The sequence below is a fragment of the Mustela lutreola genome, chromosome 10 (genome assembly GCF_030435805.1).
Source record: "Mustela lutreola isolate mMusLut2 chromosome 10, mMusLut2.pri, whole genome shotgun sequence".
Classification (NCBI taxonomy): domain Eukaryota; kingdom Metazoa; phylum Chordata; class Mammalia; order Carnivora; family Mustelidae; genus Mustela; species Mustela lutreola.
Window position 1 is genome coordinate 112,553,138 of NC_081299.1, and position 22,687 is coordinate 112,575,824.

A 22,687-nucleotide genomic window follows, 5' to 3' on the forward strand; every position below is an offset into this window, starting at 1 on the left:
TAAAAAAAAGAAGAATGGTTATATATAGAATGGTTGTAAGAATATCAGGTGTTCACCCCTGTAATCTTCTAGCTGGCTGGGAGCTGTGGCTCACTGCCCCTGCCCAGCATCACAAGACGGCACCATACCACATGTCACTGGCCCTTTTTATAAAGACCCAAATTCAAAATTCAAAGTACAGTTTCTACTGAATCACTTTCACTTTCACATCATTTCCAAATATATCATAAGTTGAATCATTGTAAATCAGGAGCCATCTGATTTGAAAGTTAAATCACAGTCACCCATATATACACAAAAAAAAGGCCTTCATGTAGGGCCATCTATGTATCTCTAAACAACATAGCATGACATATCAACGGCAAAAAATGGAGGTGAAGGGGACAATTGCTTTGCGTCAGTACTCTGAGCAGTAACATACATGGCCTTACTCACCTAGCAGAACTCCAGAGCTAGCTGATGGAAAGGAATTTTACAAATGTTTGCTGAACAGCTTAAGCACTATTATTTTTAACTTAGTGTGCATATCTGTTTTCTAAAGATATGTTAATTTATTTTATTGACTTATTACAAAACCAAATAATTTCCTCTTATTTAAGTGGCAGGTAAATAGCATTCTTTTTAATTTAAATCAAATGGCTTTTTAGGGAAAATATACTAAAAATTCTGAAACTTGTATTGCTTATGAATCTTTTATTGGAATCCTTATCAAGTTGTATTTTTCAAGTTTTTCCTAAATAATCTTCAATGAATTGAAAATATGCTTTGGATTTTATTCAAGGCTGTTAACACAAATTCACTTTGTTAAATATAGTGCTAAACGTTCAACAAAAACGTTGTTTCTTTTTTTTTCCACTACCACATCCTCCATCTACTGACTGGATGCTCTCCCCAACTAGCACATATATACCATTGTCTATCTTTAGGATAAGTAAGGGTCATCTTTTGTCTTTATTCTATTCCTCGTATGCTTCTGAAATTGTTGAATTTTAATATAGTCACACCATAAGCATCACATATTTGATTCAGCTTTCAATAGTAAACAGTGCACAACCAGAGCATACCTTCAAAGCTATCAATATACTTACTCTGATATATTATTTTTGTATTTTTGTAAATTAAAATAATTAAATTATAGAACTAGAGTTTCAGGTGGTAGGTGTTGTAAGTTTTACCCAAACTGACTTTTGTCAAACTCGTTTTTGTCATCATATATGTCAAGTAGTTTTCTCAGGTTTATATTTAGAATGTCCTTGTATAATGAATATTTACACTGATATCTAGTATAAAACTCTTGCAATTTATTTTAGAAACATTAAGATATTGAAAATCAATCTATTTCTTTGATTCATTAAAGACATTTTTGGCTTGTTTCCAGTACTTTCTTACTGGTTAAAAAATGAATTTGAAGTAGTCTGAATTTCATTATTATATGGCACTTTCCCTTTGATGAATTCAAAGACGATATTCTATATTAGCTATCTGAGAAGAATTCATTGTTTAATTTTATTTATTTGTAAGAGAGAGAGTGAGAGAGAGCACAAGCTGGGGGAGCAGCAGGGGGAGGGAGAAGCAAACTCCCGGCTAAGCAGGGAATCTGTTGCAGAACTGAGTCCCAGGACCCTAAGATCACGACCTGAGCTAAAGGCTCAGGCATTTAACTGACTGAGCCACCCAGGTGTCCCAATCTGAGAAGAGTTCTGTATGTTATTCCTATTCATATGAAGTTTAAAGTCTAGGTAATTAACTTAATATTTTAGTGGCTATTACATAGATAGCACTATGTTCCAGGCAGAGAGTAAGAAACAAATATTAAATCAACCATATTCTATGCATTCTAAATGAAAATAATTAATCAATCATAATAAATCCTTCTATTTAGGAATATCAACTTATAAGCTTTCCTCCATATGAACAAAGCCAAATACCAGAATAAAGGGTTATCTAATACAAATAAAGGATAGAATTAAAGAATTCTGGTAAGCCATTTAATTTTGAAAAATGGTGCTATATTGTTGCTGAGTTGTGGTTTTCAGTTACATAATATCTGATAAGTGTAGAAGTAACATGAGTGTTACGTGAGATGAGAAATGGTATATAATTAAGATATTTTTAAAGGTACAGATAAATACAAATTTGTAAACATAGCATTATGGAGGAATAAAAATAAATGATAGCTACACACTCTAAAGTGAATAAATCTTGGAAAGTAAATAGAGAAGAAAAACAAGGACAGTGCAAAAAGTATGGTACATTTTTATGAAGTTCAAACAAATTCTGTGAAACTGTAGATGGACTTAAAGATACTATTATGTGTCAAATATTGTAAAAATTAAGCAAGGAAATAGCAAACATAAAATAACCAAAGCATACTAACTTGGGTAGGTACAATAGGTGTGATCATGTTCTACTTCATAAAGAGATGAGTTAATAGATAAATAGAAGTAACTAGACTTTTTAGAAGTTAATAAAACTTTACCTGTTATTTCTTAGCAATATAAAATATATGGTTTTCTAACAAAAACGTTTATCTTAAAAATATTTAAAAATAAATTTCAGGCTACTCATAAGGTTCTATATACTTTTCCACTGAAGGAAAAGCTGGTTGTTGTAGTTACAGTTGTTTGTTTGTTTTAGTCTCCTCCTAGTTTTTATTATTATAATGTGGAATGAGGAATGTTAGATTGAAAAGTGAATTATTTTATAGACAAAAATCATTACTTGATTCACCTCCTGGTACAGCAGATGGAACTCCTGAAAACATGCCCTTTTGCCTTACAGAAGAGTAACAGTTATGTTTACTTCTGAAACATGCTTGGTGTTGGCCCTAAATAGTGACACCATAGTAAACATTTTGAATATTTGCAATTAATTTTTATATTCATAGAGCTCCAAAAGGCACTGCTGGTATCTTAGCAGGTATTTTAATAAAGCGAAAAGTTGCCTGACTGTTTAAAAATATTAACAAGGCACAAAACATGGCAGAAGTATTGTCCTCAGATATTATTTTTTTCCATATGCTCCTGTTTCCAGACATGAAAGTTATTTTTTAAAATTTTTGTTATAGAAGATTTTATTTATTTATTTGACAGAGATCACAAGTAGGCAGGGTCAGGCAGAGAGAGATGGGGAAGCAGGCTCCCTGCTGAGCTGAGAGCCCGATGTGAGACTCAATCCAAGGATCCTGGGATCATGACCTGAGCCAAAGGAAGAGTCTTTAACCCACTGAGCCACCCAGGTGCCCCCATGACAAGTTATTTTTTTTAAAGATTTTATTTATTTATTTGACAGAGAGAGATTACAAGTAGGCAGAGGGGCAGGCAAAGATAGAGAGGAGGTAGCAGGCTCTCCGTTGAGCAGAGAGCCCGATGTGGGGCTCCATCCCAGGACCCTGAGATCATGACCTGAGCTGAAGGCAGCGGCGGCTTAACCCACTGAGCCACCCAGGAGCCCGACAAGTTATTTTATTTATATATATATATATATATATATATATATATATATATATATAATGTATTTTCCAGTTATAAGAAAAATAGTTCTGCTATTTTTAAGCTTTTTAAAAAATTACATATTTTTTAAATTAAAATTTTATTTTTTAATGTTTTACTTTACTTTTCTTTTTTTTTTAAAGATTTTATTTATTTATTTGACAGACAGAGATCACAAGTAGGCAGAGAGGCAGGCAGAGAGAGAGAGAGAGAGAAGCAGGCTTCCTGTGGAGCAGAGAGCCCAATGCAGGGCTTGATCCCAGGACCCTGAGATCATGACCCGAGCCGAAGGCAGCAGCCCAAACCACTGAGCCACCCAGGTGCCCCAATGTTTTACTTTTCAATATACTACTTAGAATATAAAACCTATTCCATTTTGTAAGAAGTTTACCATTTAAAAAATGGTAATTTTCTCATTGTGCCTTCCCCTCTCATTGCTTTATTTTGAATAAAAAATTTCACAATGAACATAACGGATGCTTTCCTTTTGATGGTCCCTCTGTTGGTCATATTGTATATGAGTCATGACAATTAGTTTTACAAAATTTATTGATGTTAGTTGATATGTTTTATCATAACTAATTTTGCTTCCCTTATCTAGATTCCCCAGCTTTCAGACAGGTGGACACTTCAATAAACCATACCCAAGGGATGTATCAAGTACTTCTTAGACATTCTCTCAGATCCTTGAGGTCTCATTTTGCCTAGGGATTTGCAATAGGTTCTGCCAGAGGCACCACTGTGACAACTGAAGTCCATGGTCTATCTCCTGCTAAGCTCAAGAAGTCACTGATTTCCAAGTTTATCTATACAATTAATGCATTCCAGCAAGTTCTTTTTTTTTAATATTAACAAACTTATTTTAAAGTTTATATGGAGAGGCAAAGACTCACAATATTCAACATAGTGTTGAAGGAGAACAAAGACTGAGGACTGACTTCAAAGTTTACCATAACGATGGGGTGCCTGGGTGGCTCAGTGGGTTAAGCCTCTGCCTTCGGCTCAGGAAGGCTCAGGTCATGATCCCAGGGGCCTGGGATCAAGTCCCGCAGTGGGCTCTCTGCTCAGCAGGGAGCCTGCTTCTCCTCATCTCTCTCTCTGTCTGACTCTCTGCCTATTTGTGATCTCTCTCTCTGTCAAATAAATAAAATCTTAAAAAAAAGTATACCATAATGATAATTGTAAGCAAGATATTGTAATACCACAGAAAGACTAGATTAAAGGAACAGAATATATATTATCAATTATATTTTATATTTAATATAAAAGCAAAAGCAATAAAAGAGAGCAAAATACAATCTTTTAAACAAATGGTTCTGGAGTAATGGTGAAGCTAAATGTAAAAATATAAAATAAAAATAAAATAAAATAATAAAATAAAATAAATCCAGGCAGATATCATACACTCTTCACAAAAATTAATTCAGATTGGATTATAAACCTAAACATGAAACATGTAGAAGGGAATATAGAAGAAAAATTAAATGACCTTGGTTTTGGAAATAACTTTAGCTACAAAAGCACAAGCACTGAATTTAAAAATGTCTACTCTGTGAAACACAATGCCAAGAGAATGAAAAGGCAAAGCACAGACTATGAGAAAAAATTTTCAAAATACACATCTGGCAAAGGACTGTTATTCAAAAATACACAAAGACCCCTTAAAACTCAACAATGGGGGAGAAACCTGATTAAAAATGAGCCAAAGACATTAGCAGATACCTCACAAAAGAAAATATTACAGATGGCAAATAAGCATATAAAAAGATGCTTCACATCATATGTCATCAGGAAAATGCAAATTAAAACAAAAAAGAGACACCAGTACATACCCAGAATCCAGAACACTGACAACAGAACACGAAATGTTGGTGAGGATGTGGAGCAACAGGAATGTTCTTCCATGTCTATTGAGAATAAAGAATGGAAAACAACTTGGTAGTTTCTTACAAAACTAAACATATTCTTGCCAGATGATTCAGCAGTAGCAGTTCTTGGTATTTATCCAAAGAAGATGAAATCTATACCCACAAAGATGTCTATAGCAGTTTTATTCATAACTGACAAAAGCTTGGAAGCAACCAAGATATACTTCCATAGGTGAAAGGTCACATAAAGTGTAGTACATGCAAACAATGGAATATTATTTAATGCTAGAGAAATGAATTACCACGCCATGAAAAGATATGGATATAAATATTTAATAAATATTTGATTTAGGCTTCTACCAGTCTATCAATAGTATTAGTATATTTTAACAGTGAATGCTCAGCATCATGAATTTACATAATAAAATGTTTTGGTTTCAATATTTTAAATACTTCAACCTCTATGATTATATTCCTAATAATTTTGAATTGGGGTAAATAAACTTTAATTTTTTGTAACTTGTTTCTTATTGCAAAAGAGCTCAATGAAATTAGAGAAAATAAAAATTTACAAAAAAAACCAGTTTAGTTTAATATTGTCAAATAATTTAAAACTTTACCTTATATTCAGATACATATATTTTTCTAAATTGATTTATATGCTACTAAAACCAAAAACTTTTAGTTATATTAGATTTCATATCATGCAATCAATGCCAGAAAGCCATCTGGCGATGACTTGCCTTAAATAGAGTTAAGATGGGCGTTATTACAATGCAAGATGGAAACAAAGATAGTATAACAATTGAGTGTTACATAACTTTTCTGTTTTGATCATGTTACTAATCTACAAAAGGCTTTTATCGGTGACAGACTTGGGAATTTAACAAAACTTTTAAACTAGCCTGTGCGACTCATTCCTAGAAAACAACACAATCAATAACACTTTATTTAGATTAAATCATGACATTTCTCCATTTGAATAAAAAAGGTAGCAACCCCAATAAGTTTATTGAACAGGAAAAGTTGAAATGCTATAATGCTCCTAAGGAATTAAATGATCCAGTCATGAATTACAAAACAAGGATATAAATTACCAAAGTGTTTGTATAATTGGAATGTACAACTGCCCATTATCGTTCAATAGTGTCGGCTTGTACAAGAACTCTATAAAAGAACTCCACTTCTAAACCGTGGAAAATATGTTCCCTTTCCCCCTATATACAACTATTAAGCCATTCATTTAGCTTTTAAAATATCCACTTAATACAGGCTTTTTACTCATTGGAACAGGCAGCAGGGCTCTATTCTTATTGCTTACATCTGAAGGATAGACTTCTAGCGTAAGAGGTAAAGCCCATAAAAGAGCCCAATAATAACAACAAAATACAGTTTAGTGAGCCCTTACAATCTGCCAGCTACCTTTCTTAGAATACTTCAATTAATGAAACATATAAAATACCTGACCACAAAGAGCTTACATTCTTTTGAAATATAATAGTGAAATAAACCAATAACAGAGGGGCACCTCGGTGGCTCAGTCCATTGAGTGACTGCCTTTGGTTTGGGTCATGATCTCAGGGTCCTGGGATGTAACTCCCCAGCAGGCTTTCTAGGCAATGGGGTGTTTTCTTCTTCCTCTGTGCCCCCTCCCAATTATCTCTCCCTCTGTCTCCAATAACAAAATAAACCAGTAATAGTATAATGATTGATGGTTGATGGTGATAAGTGTTACAAGGAAATACAAGAAAGGTAAAAGCCATTGGATAATGCTGGGATGAAAGTTAATTTTATTTTGTCTTGGGCTGTTATATCTCATTTATGAGATGTTATTTGCACAAAGACCCAGGAAGTGAAGGAGGGTGTTATACACATATTAAAGGAAAAGATTGCTCTAGGCAGAGCAAGTAAGTATATAGACTTTGTGTGAACAGCTGGTCTGTTACTTTTGAGGAAAAGCAAGGAGGCCAATGAGGAGTTCATAGTGGTGGAGAGAGGAAGAACGTATTGATGCGTGACCTTCTAGTACATTGAAACGCCTTCAGTTTTTATTCAATATGAAAGGGGAAGATACCAAAAGACTTTCAACAGCAGAATAAAATCATCTGACTTGATTTTTAGGTTAAGTTGCTGTACCGAAATAAATTTGCAGGGAGAAAGGAGTGCAGTATGTGTGGAAGTGGGGTTATCAATCAAGTCAATAATTGAGGAACATATGATGGTGTTTTTAGCATGCTGGGTGGTAATAGAAGTGGTGAGGTATGGTTTTTATTTTGTATATATTTGGATGGTGAATATTCTGGTGAACAGGATGGAGTATGTGCAGGACAGACAATATCAACATTTATTTTACCTGCACAAACGGAAGGGTGGAGTCTTCATTCCCTGATATGGAGAGAACTCTGAGTTCAAATGTTCTTTCTGATTAAATGGCATAGTGATGATGAGGATTTAGTCAGAGAGTGAAAGAGAACAGTAAGCATAGTGTTAAGCGGTAAGACATTATAATACATTTGAACATCAAAAAACGTTGTGTTGGATCATCTGTTTATGTGAGTAAATAAATAAATAAAGCTTCCTGGGGTTCTGATAGAGGTAAAGATTTCTATATGATCCAAAGGGGCACGTGCATCAAATGTTTATAGCAGCAATATCCACAATAGCCAAACTATGGAAAAAACCTAGATGTCCATTAAAAAATGAATTATATATATATATAGATATAGATATAGATATACATATAGATATAGATATATATGATTGAATACCATGCAGCCATCAAAAGAAATGAAATCTTGCCATTTGCGATGACATGGATGGAACTAGAGGGTATTATGCTTAGCAAAATAAGTCAACCAGAGAAAAAAACTATCATATGATTTCCCTGATATGAGGAAATGGAGGTGCAATGTGGGGGGTTTGGGGGACAGGAAAAGAGTAAATGAAAGAAGATGGGATCGAGAGGGAGACAAAGCATAAGGGACTCTTAATCTCACAAAACAAACTGAGAGTTGCCATGGGGGTGGGGAGGGTAGGGAGAGGGTGGTAGGGTTATGAACATTGGGGAGGGTATGTGCTGTGGTGAGTACTGTGAAGTGTGTAAACCTGGCAAATCACAGACCTGTACCCCTGGGGCTAATAATACATTATATGTTAATTTAAAAAAAAAAGAAGAAGACTACTATAAATCAAATGCTATGGTTTTCAGCAAAGAGTGTGTAATCAGGCATATTTTATTAAAGTAACCAAGTAAAATGATGGTCAAAAATTGGAATAACAGAAAACATAAAAATCAGAGATTTTAAAAAGAGATATGGGACAGTGTAGAGAATATAGTCAATGATATTATAATAGTGTTATATGGTGACAGATGGTGGCTATATTTGTAATGATCATAGAATAATGTATGGAGATATCTCAAACCTGAAACCAATGTAACACTGAATATCAACTATACTCAAATAAAAGAATAGTAAAAATAAAACATTTTAATTTAAAAAGATAAAAAGAGGGACAAGAATTGGAAAAGTGAATTTCAAAAAGAGTAAAATGAGGCTAAGACATACTCTGAACCTTGAGGAAAACACCATTTTGAAAATTCTTCCCATTTTGAGAAAACCCAAATGAATCAATACCATAAAAGAACCCATTTTAACTGAGAGATGTAATGAATGCTCAAGAAATAATTTTATGACAGGATAATTCTTCCCTATGAAACAGCATACAGAAACCAGGAGAAACACCTGGAAGCAAAATAAACTATACTGAAAATAAGAATTAGGAAAAAGATAAATGATGAAAGATAAGAAAATTAGACCTGCGACAGAGACCTAGTGAAGAGAACTTTTAGCTTGTGGTTTAATATTTTTGAGGATAATCTAGAGTTCATAACTGCCTTGAGACAGGCTGGTTGTAGGTAGTTTAGGCAGACCCGTAAGACAGGCCTACTTTGGGCAGGTGGTGTTGGAGGAGGCCATTGGGCTGGACAAAGACAAATCCAACCATTTGACTAAAGTGTCTGTGAAGATGTTGAAGTCAGATGCAACAGAGAAAGACCTGTCAAACCTAATCTCAGAAATGGAGATGATGAAGATGATTGGACAGCACAAGGACACCATCAACCTGCTGGGTCCTGCACACAGGAAGGTCCTTTGTACACTCTCATGGAATATGCCTCCAAAGACAATACAGGAGTACCTGCAGGCCCAGAGGCCTCATGACCTGCAGTACTGTTACAATATCATCCACAATGCAGCAGAGCAACTCACCTCCAAGGACCTGGTATCCTGTGCCTATCAGGTAGCCTGAGGCATGGAGTACCTTGCCTCCAAGAAGTGCATACACCAAGACCTGGCCACCAGGGAAGTGCTGGTGACAAAGGACAACATGATGAAGATCTCAGACTTCAGCATTGCCAGAGATATCACCACATCAGTTACTATAAAAAGACAACCAACAGTGGACTGTCTGTGAAGTGGATGGTCCCTAAGGCCATGTTTGACCAGATCTACATCGACCAGAGTGACTTCTGGTCTTTTGGGGTGATCCTGTGCAAAATCTTCACTCTGGAAGCCTCCCATATCCTGGAGTGCCTATGGAGGTGGTTTTCAAGTTGCTGAAGGAGTCATTTGATGGATAAGCCAATAGGTGCACCAGAGAGTTATACACAATAATGAGGGGTGGCTGGCATGTGGTACCTTCAATCTGCTGGTAGAAGACCTGGATCATACTGTGGCCTTGACCTCCAACCAGGAGTACCCGGACCTGTACTTGGCCCTGGAACAATACTGTCTATGCTTTCCCAACACCCAAAGCTCCACCTGCTCCTCAGAGAAGAATTCCACCTTATCTCATGTGCCATTGCCCAGGGAGGCCTATCTGCCCTGACATCTAGCCCAGCTTGCCAATGGTGAACTCAAATGACTAGTATCCCTATTACTCCTGTCCAGATTCCGTCATAAGCTATAACCCTTACCCCCCACCCTCCCTGCAAGACTCACTGCCTTCTCCTTTGTCCCTTTCCTACTGGCAGGAGCCAGCTGCGTACCTGAGGCCTTCACCCCTTGAAGTTCACCTCTCTTCCCCTTCCTCTTCCTCCTCCTTACAACCTGCTCATGAAAGAAAGGCACAGAGAGGCAGGTACTTGCTCATGGCTACTTCCTTCCCTCCCATATGTTGCACCAAGACCCCTCCCTGGCATCTGGTACTGCCTGGACGTCGAGGGAGTGGGAGATGAGGCATGCCAGTGAAAGCTGTCAGAGCTTTCCTGCTTTGGTTTTGTCTGCTTAGCATAACATGTAAGACTGAGTTCTGGTGGCAGGGACCTTGTCCTTGGGGCTATAGCACTAGCGAGGGGAGGTCAACTGCTCTGGGCCTTGGCTAAGAGCAACCCCTGCTCCAGAGATATGGTGCCAAGGGCTTAATAATTTTGATACTAATTTGCTTTGCTGACCAAATACCTGGTATCAAAATATGGGAAGGCAAAGACTGGAAGCAGTGTTGTGACCATGGGGTCCAGCCCCAAACTATGAAGAAAACACAAAGTGTATAAATCTGAGTAAGTATATATTTACACACCTCTTTAAATAGGTTGTTATCAAAGATTTATTCAATGGGTAATATGCTCCTCATGGCTGGGAAGCATCAGTTGCCATATATTAAAAACAAAGAAAAGAGGTGTCTGGGTGGCTTCCTCCATAAGTGTCCCTTCTTTTCAGGTCATGATCCCAGGGTCCTGGGATGGAGCCCTACATCAGGCTCTCTGCTCAGTGGGAAACCTGCTTCTCCTTTTCCCTCTGCCCTGCTTATAGTTCCTATTCCTGTCTCTCTGTCTGTCAAATAAATAAAATATTTAAAAAAAGAAACACACAAAATGTTTTTAAAAGGTCTTTTTTTTTTTTTAAATTTTCTAGGGGTGCCTGGATGACTCAGTTGTTTAAGCAGATATTTGCCTTTGGCTGAGGTCATGATTCCAGTGTACAGGGATCCAGCCCTGCATGGGACTACTTGCACCCCAAGGAGCTTGCTTCTTCCTCTCCCTTTGCACGTGATTCCTCCTGCTTGTGCGCTTCCTCTCTCTCTCTCTCTCTCTTGATGTCAATAAACAAAATAAAATCTTTTACTAAATAAATAAATAAATAAATCTACTTTCAGTTTAGGTCCCTTAACAATAATTGCTACTGCTTCATTTTAAAAAAAAAAAAAAGATAATTTAGAAAGATGCTTCCAGAGCTAAAAATCTGTTTTTTTTTTTTCAGGATTAAATATAGAAGTGCTTTATAAAGTAAAAGAAAAACTATGCTATATTAACACTAATCACACTATAACTTTGGTGGTTATATCAAGATAATTAAAAGTGATTTTAAAGCAAATTTCATTATCAGACATAATGATCAATTCAAAATTACAGAAGACTAAAAGGATGAATTGATCAGGGAGTATAATAATTCTTGACTTTTAATACTTAATAACAGATTTGGGGATATATAGGGAAAAACTAATAAGAAAAATCATAAGTTCTACCTTAGAAGAGAAACGGAAAAAAGTTTCAACACCTTTATTTTAAGATTATATAGACAAATGGTCATCAAATTGGTAAGATATGTAAGACTTCCACAAAATTATCAACTAACTAGATATGCTTGATATTACAGAACACTCCCAACAACCCCAGACTACATATATCTTAAGCCATGATTTTCTTTGCAAAGATCAACATTGATAATGTTCTAGTCATACCTCCGTGTACCAGGAAAGAAGTAGAACATTTCTTGAAAGACACAGCTATCAAAGCTCCATTGAGAAACCGTAAAGATGGAGAAGGGATTTGCAAATTATATATCTGATAATGGACATCTCCTCTGATTATTAAAAAATGAATAAAAATAAAAAACCTTACTAATAACCAAACAGAGTAACCAATTTTACATGTGAAGGAAATTATTGAAGAGACATGTCACCAAAAGGATATGGATGGCTTATAAGCACATGACAAATTTCTCAACATTTAGACATTAAAGAAATACAAATTAAAATCATAATGAGACATGCTTACATATCTATTAGAATGGCTAAAATTATAAAGGCTAATTGTACTTCGTCTGAGCTAGATTGAGAAGCAACAAAAAATTTAAACTGTTGTTGGCATATATCATGATACCACCACTTTGGAAAAGAGTTTGAAAATTTTTTTAAATGCAAAATATGTTGCAGTTACACAAATAGCCATTTTACTTCTAGGCATTTAACCAAGAGAAACAAACCCTATGTTCATACAAGGACTTGTATATGAATTTCATAGCAGCTTTATTTTTAAGAATTGAAAACAGTGGAAATGTTCATCAATGTCCATCAATAGAGCAAAGACAAATTATGATCTATTCATTAAAGAGATTACTGTTCAACATCAAAATGAACTATTTACAATTGGAGATTCTCAAAGTAATGGTGCTGAGAAAAGAAAAGCCAGGCAATGAATAGTATATACTGTGTGATTTCATGACTATAAAAAAATCTAGAAAATACAAATTTATATATAGTCACAGTCATCAAATATATTGGTGTGATTTTAGTGCCTTCTTCTGTGCTCCCATAGCTTCCTACACTTGGATCTCCAAGCATTTGTTACACCATATGAAAATATATGAACTCTTTTTCTTTATTCTGTCTTACAAGAAAAAGAATCTTTGAAATTTTATGGACATTTGAACTCTCAGTTATTAGCAGAAATTCTATCACACAGTAAGTTTCCAAATATAAAAGCCAGAGTTTTACAATGACTTCTAAGCTTTTACATGATCTAGCCACTCATTTAACCTCTGTGACCTCTTTCCCTGCTACTCTTCAGTCCCTCACAGTGGCCTCCTTGCTATTCCTCAGATATGCCAGGCACGATCCAACCTTATGGTTTTCAAGATAGCCAATTCCTTTGTCTGGAGTGACCCTATTGCTGATAGTTCTGGGCAAATTCATCACCTTTCCATACCTTTGTTCAATTGTCAGCTTCATTGTAACTATCCTGATGTTCCTATTAAAATTCTTAACTCCCCATCCCCTGCCTAGCAACCTTGATTTTTCTCACCCTGATCTAATTTTTCTTTTTCCCCACTGTACTCATCATTTTTGAATGCACTATGCAATTTTTATTAAGGTTTATAGCTTTTAATTGTCTCACTCATTAAAATAAAAGTTTTACAAAGCCAAGTATTTCATTTACCAGTGTAGTCTGAAGTAATATCTGCCATATAATAGGTTCAATACACAATTGGTAAATTTCAGAAAAAATTAATGTTGAGAGTATACTGAATTTCATAAGTCATTTCAATATTTTTTTCCAAAAAATAAACTATGTAAGCATACCTTAAATTTACTTTCAAAATATTTTATAGCATATAATGGACAATATACATAAGCCTTAAAGAAACAATCATATAAATAACCATTTCATACCTACTTAAAAATTGCATAATACCACACTCCTAGATCCTCTCTGAATGCTCTAAAATAACCCTTCAAAGGAAATACATTTTTAAAAATAACAGAATTTTGGCAAATAATTTAATAAAATAAAAGTTTCATTCATCTATGTAGATCATAATAAATGTTTTTAATAAGCATGAAATTATAACTCTGAAGTGTGCTAAAATGAAACCACCTACTAAGGGTGAGAGAACAAAAATAAACATAATTTTTCCAAATAAGAGGAATTTATTACCTTTGAATCAAAGCATGTGGATTTGTTCAAACTGGCAATAAAGGAATATGGAAACACAAACCATGGAAAGTCATATTTTAGATTTCTAAAAGACTACAAAGTGAAGAGTATACATTTTCTAAATATTACATAATGCTACATAATAACAAGATGACAGGTTGTGACAAATAGCATTTTAAAACCTCTACTCATAATGGAATGGAAGGTGTCATTTCCCTATAATTTTATATATGTCATTAATTTACTATATCTGGATACAGAATATTACCAAACAGATGTTCATCAAAGACTAAATCATTTTTAATGGAACATAATAATTTGAACCTACACCTATTAATCATTTTATTTGATCAAACATTTATAGTCTCGCTAAACATTTTATCAGTTGTCGACAAATTAAAAAAAAATAGGATAAAAAGTCGTGTTAGGAAAAGTAGATTTTCTTTGAAATTTGCATTTAAATGAAAATATTTGCTGATATTTTTAAAACTTTAAATGTAATTTTATATATATCTGACCTACCAAATGATATAAAATTTTTGGAGACTTAATATAGTTTGGGACACATGGTAAGCAATAATCACTTTTTTAGTTGATCCAAGTGTTCGACCTTTCTTAATTATTCTAGTACCACAATTTACTTGTTCTAAGATTAGTCCTCCCCCCCCATTTTAATATCTCTTAAGGTGGCACTCACCTTGCACTTGAGGACATATCCTGGTTTAACTGACAGCATTTCTCTTTCTTAGTCGAACATAAACTATATTGCATCTTACACTTGATGAAAGCTAGGATGCAATTAAATACTCTATTATGGTTACGATTCTGATACTTGAAATCCTCCGGTAGCTCCCTGTGCCCCCACAGTGTAGTACCTCACCTCCTCGGCATAGTATACAAACCATGTCACCCCCAGTGTTAACACCGCGGCTCAGCCTCCATACCCAGGTGATGCTGTGAGATCAGCTGTCGGTTGTCATGAACTTGCTGTAGTTTCCCGAATGCACTGTGCTGCCTCCTGGCACTTTGAAACTTGACACACTCATCCTCATTCTTCTCTTTGCCCTTGTCTATCACCTCCCCTGAAAATCTGTTCCTAAGTGGCTTTTCCCAGCTCCAACCTACCCTTGGCAGTCTTTTCTCTCCCTGTGGTAAAGCCTGTCACACTGCACCATGAACATGCCCTTTGTCCCACTGAGAAGAGAAAAGGGACAGTGAGGGCCCCCCAGCATTTGCAGCTCTAGTGCAGAGCCCCATGCCTGGCTTGCAGGAAATGCCAGATCATGAAGAGAAACGGAGATCATCCTCTGGCAAAAACCAGCCCTTCTTTGCCTACCGCAGGATCTGGATCAATAAAGGGCAGCCAGTTATTATTGCTGTTTTTCTAGGGATTTTTTTCCCCATATATTTCCCAGGTCTTTACTCTTTTTATAGCACTTTAATTCAGGCTTCAACCACTTCCTAGTCAGATCAGATGAAATCATTTTCCTTCGCATACCCTCGATGTCCTCGATGTATTTCACACCTAGTAATTCTTTTTTTAAAGATCTTATTTACCCATTTGACAGACACATCACAAGTAGGTAGAGAGGCAGGCAGAGAGAGAGGAGGGTAGCAGGCTCCCCGCTGAGCAGAGAGCCCGATGTGGGGCTCCATCCCAGGACCCTGAAATCATGACCTGAGCCGAAGGCAGAGGCCTAAACCACTGAGCCACGCAGGAGCCCCCACATCTGTAATTTTTAATCAACGTGGATTTGCTGCATCAAATAGTTCCTTCTTCAAATATAAATATATAAATATATTGATCAAGTCACTCACATGTCTTAGGAGAATGTCATGCCTTTAGTAGCAAACTTGAAATCTTGGCCATTGGTTTTGATTTTTGATTTTTGTTTTGGTTTGATTTGGTTCGGTTTTTGTAATTTTAAAAATCCCTCCAGCCCTTGGCTCTGTCTGACCTGATTGCTTTCAGCTGTTTCTGCAACAAAATTGTCCCAGCAGCGTAAACTCTTATTGTTTACAGTGGCGCCCCCTTCTGAACACTTTGTTAATAAAAAGCTTTTTTTTTTTTTTGGCTATGATAAATGCGGAACAAAAATGAAGTATTTCAAAGAGGTGAACCACAGATAAATTTCTCTAAGGTTTGGGTGAGGGTTACTCAAAAAGGAACTTGACAAGGCTTTTAAAGATATCGACAATCATTATAACATAATGTGACTGATTGTTACCGTGCTCTTAACTGGGCAAACACTTGTTGGTATCCAAGAAAGACTAACATAGTTGAGATGGTTCTAGCGGCCTTCTAGCACAGGGTCTCATGAGGCAGGGATTCTAGCCACTGGCTGTGCAAGGCATGAGGCCTGTTAGTGATTCTATTTTTTCTTCTGCAGAATGGGTCTTTCTACATTCCAGGTCCTTTCTACCCCAATAAATAATGTGGCGATTCTCTCAGTGAGTTGTACTTTTGGTTTAAACAGCCAACTGTCTCTTAAAAAGGACTTTTGTTTAAACTCCTTAAAAAAAAAAATGTCCGTTTAAAAAACTCTTTTTTTTTTTTTAAATTTTTAATCCCATACGTTTACTCTGATCGTGGAACTTTGTCATTATGACCTTCTCGGCTGATTAACATATTCATCATCAGCACCTACTGCTCTTCTCTCCTGGTGGTCTCTCCGGAAGGGGTCTTCTCTAGCTCTTCTAGCAGGAGATGGGCACTTCCCCTCTACCCCTGTTGCCGGACCAACCTTACCTATCCTGCAGGGTCAGGTCGGCCTGGCCTTTTATCTGTTGTTCTCTTCTGAGTGGTTAGTTTTTCATAGATACCGTGCTTTGTCAGGATTTACCCTGGACTGTCAAAACCCTTTTCTTGTGCCAGTGAAGCCTAAGAAACAGTCCTGATGAGAGAACCAGGAACTCGAACAGATCATATTTATCCTGAATGTTCCGTCCAAAATGAAAATTACATTTCTGAGGAGCCTCAAGATCTCTGAGAAGGGAAATTTCACCAACACTGTCATGTAGGGGCATCATTTCCGATTCTGTGTCAATTTTCCTACTTTCCCAGCTAATAATTCTCTACCTCATAAAGCCCACTCTCAACCGTTTCCTCTCACAAAGGCAGTTGCTCTTAGAGTCTGCACATGGCACTTGGGGCCTGCTGGTCGTTGGCTACTGCGCTCTGTACTTTGGGTCTAACAGCTGCGGGGCATCAAGATGAGAACGTCTCTTGTTCTAAGACTTAATATAGTTTGGGGCGCATGGTAAGCAATAATCACTTTTTTAGTTGATCCAAGTGTTCGACCTTTCTTAATTATTCTAGTACCACAATTTACTTGTTCTAAGATTTGTCCTCCCCCCCCATTTTAATATCTCTTAAGGTGGCACTCACCTTGCACTTGAGGACATATCCTGGTTTAACTGACAGCATTTCTCTTTCTTAGTCGAACATAAACTATATTGCATCTTACACTTGATGAAAGCTAGGATGCAATTAAATACTCTATTATGGTTACGATTCTGATACTTGAAATCCTCCGGTAGCTCCCTGTGCCCCCACAGTGTAGTACCTCACCTCCTCGGCATAGTATACAAACCATGTCACCCCCAGTTTTAACCCCGCGGCTCAGCCTCCATCCTCAGGTGATGATGCCAGATCAGCTGTCGGTTGTCATGAACTTGCTGTAGTTTCCCGAATGCACTGTGCTGCCTCCTGGCACTTTGAAACTTGACACACTCGTCCTCATTCTTCTCTTTGCCCTTGTCTATCACCTCCCCTGAAAATCTGTTCCTAAGTGGCTTTTCCCAGCTCCAACCTACCCTTGGCAGTCTTTTCTCTCCCTGTGGTAAAGCCTGTCACACTGCACCATGAACATGCCCTTTGTCCCACTGAGAAGAGAAAAGGGACAGTGAGGGCCCCCCAGCATTTGCAGCTCTAGTGCAGAGCCCCATGCCTGGCTTGCAGGAAATGCCAGATCATGAAGAGAAACGGAGATCATCCTCTGGCAAAAACCAGCCCTTCTTTGCCTACCGCAGGATCTGGATCAATAAAGGGCAGCCAGTTATTATTGCTGTTTTTCTAGGGATTTTTTTCCCCATATATTTCCCAGGTCTTTACTCTTTTTATAGCACTTTAATTCAGGCTTCAACCACTTCCTAGTCAGATCAGATGAAATCATTTTCCTTCGCATACCCTCGATGTCCTCGATGTATTTCACACCTAGTAATTCTTTTTTTAAAGATCTTATTTACCCATTTGACAGACACATCACAAGTAGGTAGAGAGGCAGGCAGAGAGAGAGGAGGGTAGCAGGCTCCCCGCTGAGCAGAGAGCCCGATGTGGGGCTCCATCCCAGGACCCTGAAATCATGACCTGAGCCGAAGGCAGAGGCCTAAACCACTGAGCCACGCAGGAGCCCCCACATCTGTAATTTTTAATCAACGTGGATTTGCTGCATCAAATAGTTCCTTCTTCAAATATAAATATATAAATATATTGATCAAGTCACTCACATGTCTTAGGAGAATGTCATGCCTTTAGTAGCAAACTTGAAATCTTGGCCATTGGTTTTGATTTTTGATTTTTGTTTTGGTTTGATTTGGTTCGGTTTTTGTAATTTTAAAAATCCCTCCAGCCCTTGGCTCTGTCTGACCTGATTGCTTTCAGCTGTTTCTGCAACAAAATTGTCCCAGCAGCGTAAACTCTTATTGTTTACAGTGGCGCCCCCTTCTGAACACTTTGTTAATAAAAAGCTTTTTTTTTTTTTTTGGCTATGATAAATGCGGAACAAAAATGAAGTATTTCAAAGAGGTGAACCACAGATAAATTTCTCTAAGGTTTGGGTGAGGGTTACTCAAAAAGGAACTTGACAAGGCTTTTAAAGATATCGACAATCATTATAACATAATGTGACTGATTGTTACCGTGCTCTTAACTGGGCAAACACTTGTTGGTATCCAAGAAAGACTAACATAGTTGAGATGGTTCTAGCGGCCTTCTAGCACAGGGTCTCATGAGGCAGGGATTCTAGCCACTGGCTGTGCAAGGCATGAGGCCTGTTAGTGATTCTATTTTTTCTTCTGCAGAATGGGTCTTTCTACATTCCAGGTCCTTTCTACCCCAATAAATAATGTGGCGATTCTCTCAGTGAGTTGTACTTTTGGTTTAAACAGCCAACTGTCTCTTAAAAAGGACTTTTGTTTAAACTCCTTAAAAAAAAAAATGTCCGTTTAAAAAACTCTTTTTTTTTTTTTAAATTTTTAATCCCATACGTTTACTCTGATCGTGGAACTTTGTCATTATGACCTTCTCGGCTGATTAACATATTCATCATCAGCACCTACTGCTCTTCTCTCCTGGTGGTCTCTCCGGAAGGGGTCTTCTCTAGCTCTTCTAGCAGGAGATGGGCACTTCCCCTCTACCCCTGTTGCCGGACCAACCTTACCTATCCTGCAGGGTCAGGTCGGCCTGGCCTTTTATCTGTTGTTCTCTTCTGAGTGGTTAGTTTTTCATAGATACCGTGCTTTGTCAGGATTTACCCTGGACTGTCAAAACCCTTTTCTTGTGCCAGTGAAGCCTAAGAAACAGTCCTGATGAGAGAACCAGGAACTCGAACAGATCATATTTATCCTGAATGTTCCGTCCAAAATGAAAATTACATTTCTGAGGAGCCTCAAGATCTCTGAGAAGGGAAATTTCACCAACACTGTCATGTAGGGGCATCATTTCCGATTCTGTGTCAATTTTCCTACTTTCCCAGCTAATAATTCTCTACCTCATAAAGCCCACTCTCAACCGTTTCCTCTCACAAAGGCAGTTGCTCTTAGAGTCTGCACATGGCACTTGGGGCCTGCTGGTCGTTGGCTACTGCGCTCTGTACTTTGGGTCTAACAGCTGCGGGGCATCAAGATGAGAACGTCTCTTGTTCTAAGACTTAATATAGTTTGGGGCGCATGGTAAGCAATAATCACTTTTTTAGTTGATCCAAGTGTTCGACCTTTCTTAATTATTCTAGTACCACAATTTACTTGTTCTAAGATTTGTCCTCCCCCCCCCATTTTAATATCTCTTAAGGTGGCACTCACCTTGCACTTGAGGACATATCCTGGTTTAACTGACAGCATTTCTCTTTCTTAGTCGAACATAAACTATATTGCATCTTACACTTGATGAAAGCTAGGATGCAATTAAATACTCTATTATGGTTACGATTCTGATACTTGAAATCCTCCGGTAGCTCCCTGTGCCCCCACAGTGTAGTACCTCACCTCCTCGGCATAGTATACAAACCATGTCACCCCCAGTTTTAACCCCGCGGCTCAGCCTCCATCCTCAGGTGATGATGCCAGATCAGCTGTCGGTTGTCATGAACTTGCTGTAGTTTCCCGAATGCACTGTGCTGCCTCCTGGCACTTTGAAACTTGACACACTCGTCCTCATTCTTCTCTTTGCCCTTGTCTATCACCTCCCCTGAAAATCTGTTCCTAAGTGGCTTTTCCCAGCTCCAACCTACTCTTGGCAGTCTTTTCTCTCCCTGTGGTAAAGCCTGTCACACTGCACCATGGACATGCCCTTTGGCCCACTGAGAAGAGAAAAGGGACAGTGAGGGCCCCCCAGCATTTGAAGCTCCAGTGCAGAGCCCCATGCCTGGCTTGTAGGAAATACCAGATCATAAAGACAAACGAAGATCATCCTCTGCCTAAAAGCAGCTGTTCTTTCCCTAACACAGGATCTGGATCAATAAAGGGCAGCCAGTTATTATTGATGTTTTTCTAGGGATTTTTTCGCCATATATTTAAGGGGTTTCTGGTTAGCCCCAGAGGGAATGTTTTTTCTTCTGGAGGGCAGGCAGAGGGTTGCATTGTACTTCTGAAATTGCCAAACTGGAGGGCTTTGGGTCAGGAGTTGAGGACAGAAGTCTGAGAACACAAGCTATCTTAGGTTTCTGGGCAAGGGCATGGCAGTTACGCGCTGCAGAGCTGAGAGGAGATCTCGTGCATCTGAAATCAGGTGAGGATCTGACGAACGCTCAGGTTGGAGTTTCTGTCCCTTATGGCCCTCTTCAAGAAGAGGTGGTGGATCACGAGGCCATGGAATTTTTCCAACCATGGGAGTTGTGAGATGCTCCAAATCGTAAAGAGTCTTCTGCAGGATGATTGAGACCTGTTGGTTGGCTCCAGGATTTCCCATACGGATCGATTCCGAGTAGGGTTGGGAATGGATGGCTGGGAAGCCCGACTCTCATTCCTCTTGTCTCCGAGTGACAAGACAGGTTAGATCTGCTGGATCTGGGGGAGAAACTGAGAGGGTTGAGTTGAAATGGACTCTCTTGTGGATGGGTCCTGATGTGGGTTTGTGTCCATGGAGAACTTGGAATGAGGCAGTGGCACAGGGTCCCTGAAGGGTTCTCCTAACCAGAGGCTTTGACACAGCACCAACGTGCAAGATTCCCACGTGGAGACGAGATTTGTTCTGATGGGTGCCTCAAGAAACAGCCATATGCTGCTATTGGAATCCAGGCCTCTGAGGAGAGATGACTGGACAACAAAGCAATGGATCCGATTAGGATCTAGGGGCCTGCTCATTCCAATTTACCTCTGGGGACATCTGTCCACGGGTCTAAGTGCAGGTAGAGGCTCAGCTGGTGTCAGACCACCCTTGTTATTCCTGGGCAGTCAACACTATTGGGATGGCCCCGGGCACTTTGGAGGTTTATCATCCTATTTCTAGGTTTGTGGCCAATGGAATGGGCAGAATTCCCAGGCACAGTCCTCAGGTTTGGCTCCAAGAACCTGTGCCTGTAGGTTTTGTGGGCCAGGGCTGTGGGGACAGTTGTCTGAAAACACAAACTCGGCTTAGGTTTCGGGTCGTAGGTATTGCAGGACTGATCTACAGACCGTGAGGAGAACTCTTCAGGATATGAAGAAGGGGGCGAGTGTGAGACGCTTGCTCAAGATTTTGTCTCTGGATATTGTGTCACTGATGGCCGTGGAATGTCCGGGTGGCCTCATGGGCCATGGACGAGTCTTCCTCTCTGGGCATTTGGCCCGATCCCAAGAGTTTGGGGTTATTCTTTGAGATGGGAGGAGTCGGTTTTGTTTTGTTTTTACCTCAGGTGTCCCACCAAAAGAGAGTTTCCAGAGCAGAGCCCTGGGGAGGGGCGACTGGACAACCAGAAAGCTGGTTAAAACTTGGGGCCTAGGGGCATGGCAAGCCCATTATGACGTCTAATGGTCCAGCCACTGAGAGGACTTACTAGAGGACAGGACTCACGCTGAGGGTCACAATGCGTGTTTGTGCCCTCTTCGTACTCAAGCATGGGCGGGGCCTCATGGTGAACGCTGGTTTCTCCTACACTGAACGTGGGACTACATGCCAACCACAAGGTTTCTTGCCATAGGGAAGGAGGAGTTCTGATTTCTTCATCACATTCACCCCTTGGCGGGGTGTGGAGTTAAGGTCTATGTTCTGAAGTCTGAGAAGCTAGGTTGGGAATAGATGACGAGCTAAGGCCATGGCGGGTCTGTTGTGCTCAGTGTGCGGTCAGCTGTCTCGGTGTTGGTCAGGAAGTCCGGGCTCAGGCTGTGTCAGACAGTGTATTAGTGCCCAGATTTGTCGA